Genomic DNA, 6,565 nt, shown 5'->3' with positions numbered 1-6,565 from the left:
GCATGGATATGGATGATGCATCTGGACCTACTTGTGGACTTGTAAGACTTGAATGCTGAATCTGCATTCTGAATTTCAGATGCTGGAGGAGGTTAAGGTTTTTGGAGGAGAATCTATAAATAATTACCTGCTTAGACTTTCACAAGAGTAATTGTGACGTCACAAACAGTGCATTTTCCCGTAGTTTTCATAAAACTGAGCAGAAGTCGCCAATTCCCTGGTTGATTTTTTTTAATAGAAAACTATGTCCACAGTCACCGCCCATGATGAAACTCACATTATAACTTTATCATGTTAAAACGCATCAAATGTATTAATTTTGCTCTAGGCGACGGCTGCTGACACATTTTTCTTTTTAAAAAAATGATAAGAAAATGTGCCATTTTTTTTTCATTATTTTTTACTAAATCTAAGAAATGTGCCAAAATGGTGAAGTCATAAGTATTTATTGAAACAAGACAAGAGTGTATAACTTGGCATTTCATATACACACATGATCAAGATAGTATATGTGTATTTTTATAGATTTAAACAACTTTTGAATTTTAGGCCAAATATTAAAAGAAACGGTACCTTCTTCTTTTGCACAAAGCGTTATTGGCTGAAGAGGAATTCAAGTTTGTGAAGGGCCACACCCTATTTAAAGAAGAGATGATTTAGAATTATTGAGAATTTGCTTGTATATTTCCAAAATCTTCCCAAAAATTATTTTGCCAGAAAAGCTGAAACATGTGTTGAAGCATCCTTGAGTAGTGTAAATTCAAATTTGTTGAAATTATGGTCTTAAAGTTAGGAAGTGGCCACAATGGGAAAGGGGTTGAAGTTGTAAATAGGAATATATGGAGAAAATCAATTAAAATCTTAGTATTATTAACCTTTTGGCCAGAAAAGCTTAAATTTGTATGGAAGCTCCCTGGGGTAATGTAGATTCAAATTTGTTTAAATCATGGTCCATGGGGGTAGGGTGGTGCCTCAATGGGATTTTGAAATTTAACATTGAAACATTTAGAAAAAATATTTAGAATACTTCTTTTCAAACACCAATCGGCCATAAATTTGTGTGGAAGCACGCTCGGGTAGTAGAGATTCAAATTTGTTCAAATCTCGGGGGGTAGGGTCGGGTCACAACGGGGGGAATGATGTTTTACATAGGAAAAATAGAGAAAATCTCTTTTTAAAAACTCTTTTCAATAACCATTTGGCCAAAAAAGCTTTAATTTGTGTGAAAGCTGCCTTAGGTAGTGTAGATTTAAGTTTGTTCAAATCATGGTCTCCCGGGAAGGATGGGAGCCACAATGGGGGAATGTCAAATTTATACATAGGAATATTTAGAGAAAAATCTTCTGCAAAAGCTGTCAGCCAAAATAGCTGAAAGAAAACTTTATTGCTATTAAAAAGCTACGGCGAACCGTACGCGCACAATTTACATGCATGTAAAAATTTATTTTGTTATACTTTCATGTTAAATACTGAAATCTGATTGGTTAAGACGCAGTTCATAATCCGTTCTATTACCCTCAGCGTTAGCAACACACTTAGCAACGGGTAACATTAAAAATTGTTACATGCGCGAAAATTATGCGCGTACGGTTCGCTGTAGAATTCACGTTATTCCTATATAAAAGCAGTAAAATTTTCTTAAAAAGTAAGACATTCAGTATAACAAAATAAATAGTGGCTGTTTGGGAGGATAACAGTTGAAATTGACACCCCTCGAAAACCATTGTCAACCTCCGCTTCGCGTCGATCAGAAAAAAAAACCCGTAATCACGACCTTATTGATTTCGACAAGAAGAAATATTATTAAAAATCGACGTATGTTGTATAATCATTTGTTGTTTGGTATAATAAAACTTTTATTGCAAGAATGTTCGGGAAATATGAAGATGTATTCCCCCAGAAAAATTATATTTCCCTCGGGCAAAGCCCTCGGGAAATATGATTTTTCTTGGGGGAATAAATCTTCATATCTCCCTCACCATCATGCAATAAATGTATAATGTTACCCGATTCCAAGTGTGTTGCTAATGCTAAGGGAAATTGAATGGATTATAAACTGCGTCTTAACCAAGCAGATTTTAATATTTAATATAGAAGTATAATATAAAAAAAAATCTGTTCGTAAAAATTGGCAGATTTTAAAGTTTTTGTGCAAGATCAACCGTACTTATTTGTCAAGATATTTTGAATATGATACTGTAAAGTGCTGATTCAATCAGTTATGACTTTTGTTACGGAGGCGAGCGATGCGACCCCTGGGCCTATTGAAAATTTGTTAAGAAAACCGATTGTGCATCATTGCTCTACATATTGTTAAATATTTATAATTCACTCTTCTGTAGAAACTGACAGGACTGAAATTTACACAACCCAATTCTAACCAATTTATTGATAGGTCGAAACCCTCAGCAGCCTAAGAACATGAAATAGTGATGATGATGATGATGCCAGAGTCATATTTCCATATAAGACGAATTGGCTATTTCTTTAATCTAATGTACTAATGTACAGTAAAAATAATTTAGTTACTTTTACGACCAATTCATTAATTTGATAAAAGAAAGATGTAAATCTAAACAACAAAACGTGTTCGTTGATAATTCATGCGGGTTATGAAGGTAGCCATCATTGCAGAAAAAAATATATAAAATCGTTAACGCGGGATATATATTTTTTTGCACAATATTTTTTCGTGTGCAAATGTGACATTTTAATCAGAGATTAAATTGACTTTGACACTGTACCAAAAAGATTTAGGAGATGAATAACCATGGAATAAACTTGGCTAAGCTACCGTATTTAAAGTCTTGCAGTAAACTTTTGCACTCCGGTGCAGGGGTGGAATGAATCACACACTTTGGATTAACTGAGGCGAATGCCCCGGTATTTGTTTAATTGTGACTTGATTTATCGTCGCATCTTTCCCCGCACAGACATATTTCAAATATTAGATATTTAATTAAAATTAATGGTATGTTGTGATTCGGTGAACAAGCTGGTTTGGTAATTGAGCTATGGGGTACATTCATATTGTGACGTACTGTCTATGGAAACAAACATTTCAAATTAAATCTATACTAGTACTGTTTGAATTTAATTCTCACTGACCTGTTTTTTTAAATAAATTTCAAAATAGCACCTTTTGTATCAGATGTCCATAATTAAGCGTTAGCTCGTGACTTCGAAACCCGTTATGGTCAAGTATTGTACAATTTTATTATTGTTAATATGTACATTCGTACGTGTCCATGGCGATATCTCTCAAGGTGTCCATCAGAAACTAGCTATAATTGATTAAGTTTATTACTCAATCTCATGCGCAGATCTAGGGCGGGGGAGGGCCCGGACTCCCTTGATTAATTAACATTTATTGAATTTATATAGTTAACTTATCGAAAATATGCCTAGAGCCAAAACCACAACCGTGTGAGCATGCATATAATTCCCTCGAACAACGACGTAGGCCTGTGTGTTTTCCCCTATACGGGCTATTTCTGAATTTGTGTTGGTGTTATCCTATTTAAACATGCAACATCGTAAATGACAAACGAATTACATGTAAACTCATAATACATGTATTTGTTAATCAACAACATGTTTAAAAGCATATACAAAATCAAGACGAATATGTAATTTAGCAAACAATATTTACATCTACCAAGTATTATTCCCTCTATTTCTTACGGAAAATTATATTTTATTTTAGTTTATTCATAACCCTAGAGAAATAGCCAGACTGATATTTACACGCCCCGTTTATCGATTGGTCGATATATCACCCCTGCGAATGTTATTGTCATTTAAATTTTAGACCACGTGATTTTATTTGACCCTTTCAGTTTTGCAGTTAAAATCAGGCCTCGTGTTTATAGTCTATTTCATAGAATTTAGGTACTTGTAGTCAAATTTAAAATTTAGAGGTTTATTGATTTTAAACTTTATCTTCATTAATTGGTGGATAAAATGTGTTCTATAAATAAATGCGACGATACAAAAAATAGTTTTTGTGTGCTGTTTCAACAATTAACATGCTTGTAGAGATCCCCCTGAGGATTAATTTTCGATCCGCGCCTGACCTAGTAATATCATCAATACTATTTTATGCAGAATGTTCCTTGAAAATGGCTCGATATACTAAGTTTTTATGCAAAACAGACACCCATTATTTTTCTAAAAACATGGTTTTGCACACCACAAGCATCAAACATGGCTATGATTTTATTTAGCAACCCAATGGTCATAATTTAAAACACTCTACACGTGGTTGAACACGAACGATAACTCTGTTCTGAATATTATCGTTTAATGTAAATAACCGCTAGATGGTGGAATAAGACATACATCTGAAAAGGTTTTCATGTTTTAACATAAATCCAAGTAGGATATGATATGAAAAACGACCAGTACTTACGTATTTTGAGAATATTATCCGAACACTTATACCTCCGCTCGAAATTTCAGGAACTGAACAAATCTCAGTGAAGTCTCGTAAACTTTCATACGAGCACCTCTGGATTTATTATATACTTAGCAAAAGTAAAGAATGCATTCCGAACACATTCGCAGGGGTGTATACTACAGCGGCTAAAATAAATGAGAAACTGACAGGGTTGAAATTGACACGCCCTGTTTATCGATTGGTCAAAACCTACAGCGACGTAACAAAAATCACGGACTGCACGAAATAATCTTGTTGATGTCGGACTCAAAGTCCCACTGGAGACGATTTGGCTGTTTCTTTTAGCTAACGTACTTATGTTCATTAACAGTAATTTAGTGAACTTTACTTACTTTTCATAATCAATTTATTAATTAGTTAAAAGAAAGATGTTAATATAAACAAAAAATGCTTTCTTTAGTGATTCATGCGGGTTATGAAGGTAGCGATAATTGCAGAAAAAATATTTACTTAACCCGCTAACGCGGGTTATGTTTTTTTCTGCAATGTCGCTACCTTCATATCCCGATGAATCACCAAAGAAAGCATTTTATTGTTTAAATAACGACCACCTGGTTTCCGGTGGACATGCGCTCTTCCTTCATCAACATTCATGAAAAGGCTTTACATTTCTGGCAGGAAAATAATCAGTTAAAATTCTATAACTTTTTATCGAGATGGAATAATTTGCGAGAGTAACACGTGTATTAGCGAATGCAACTCGTTTATTCGCAAAAGTAACGCGTTTATTCGCAAAAGTTACGCGTTATATCGTTTATGCGTTTATTTGCGAAAATAGCGCTTTATATCTCGTAAATTTCGCGTTTATTCACAATTTTTTTTCCTACGAAAATGAGCTCAATGGGCTTTTGTACTTTTGAAAGATACCGTATTTTTGTAAGCGAAATATGTTAGCATTACAAAAACAAAAGAATGTTTTTTGGTGATTCATATTTACATATTTCTTTTAACAAATTCATGAATTTATCGTAAAGAGTACGTAAACTAAAATATTGTTAAAGTGCATCAGTTCGTTAGATAAAAAAAAATAGCTAAGTCGTCTTGTATGGGATTTTGAGCCTGGCATCCTCATGTGCTGAAGGTTTCGGCAGATCAATGGATCTTTTAGATTTCACCCCCGCGGCTCTATAGAGCATTGAATCACAATTGGTTTTCTTAAGAAATAGAAGTGATAATAGTAGGTGTGTAGATATATTTTGATGAATTTTAAGAAACAACACTGTATGAACGCGTTTGTCCAAATAATAAGTTCATATCTATATCATAACGGAAATTCTATAGAAATTGGTTAAAGTACATGCGTTAAAAAGATAGCGTATATTTATTTTTGTAATGAATATTAATGTTGATAAATTTCATTATAATTAATATTGATATTTATTGTTAAAATGTCATATTAAATTAATAAAAGAGTAGTCATCTGGAAACTGTCCTTCTGCCTCCTCTTTTATACAGACTGGGACACGGGCTACTCCCCATGTAGAGGAGGAGACATTCCGGAAACACATTGGCTAGGGCACCCGCCAGGTGTGGGAATGTTGGAACAAAGATCTCGAGGATCTATATAAATTAGATATTATAACACTCCATATAACCCCTAGTGGACTTTTATAAAATAGTATTAAAGGCGTTATGATATAATGTTGGAATCCGGGTTTCCAACTTGTCCTAGCCACGCCACGGAGGAACCATCAACGACATAATGAACACGATTCGGCAACAAACTTAAAGCAACACCGCCTCCACAGCATTGTCTGATCATAACCCAGGACGCTAACGACGCCCGGTATGCTCCTCAACGCTCGTGACCGAAGCGATTCTCTAGACGTAATCAACGCTTACACCACATCAGCGCGGACGGATACAACGCCCCGAACGCACACCAAGTCCCGGGCGTTAACAAAGCCCTGGAAAACCTCCCTCGCATTATCTAGGAATATGTAGCAACAAGAACTATATAATACAGTGAAAACAGCAGGTAGAAACTGTTTTTTGTCTGGCTTTTAAAATGTCTTCAATTATCAAATTTGAAAAATTTAAAGGAAATGGTACTCAAGATGTCAAAACATAGTTACAAAGTTTTACGCAGTGGGCCAAATTCATGAT

Source organism: Magallana gigas, chromosome 3 (genome assembly GCF_963853765.1).
Source record: "Magallana gigas chromosome 3, xbMagGiga1.1, whole genome shotgun sequence".
NCBI lineage: Eukaryota > Metazoa > Mollusca > Bivalvia > Ostreida > Ostreidae > Magallana > Magallana gigas.
This window is presented reverse-complemented; position numbering follows the sequence as displayed.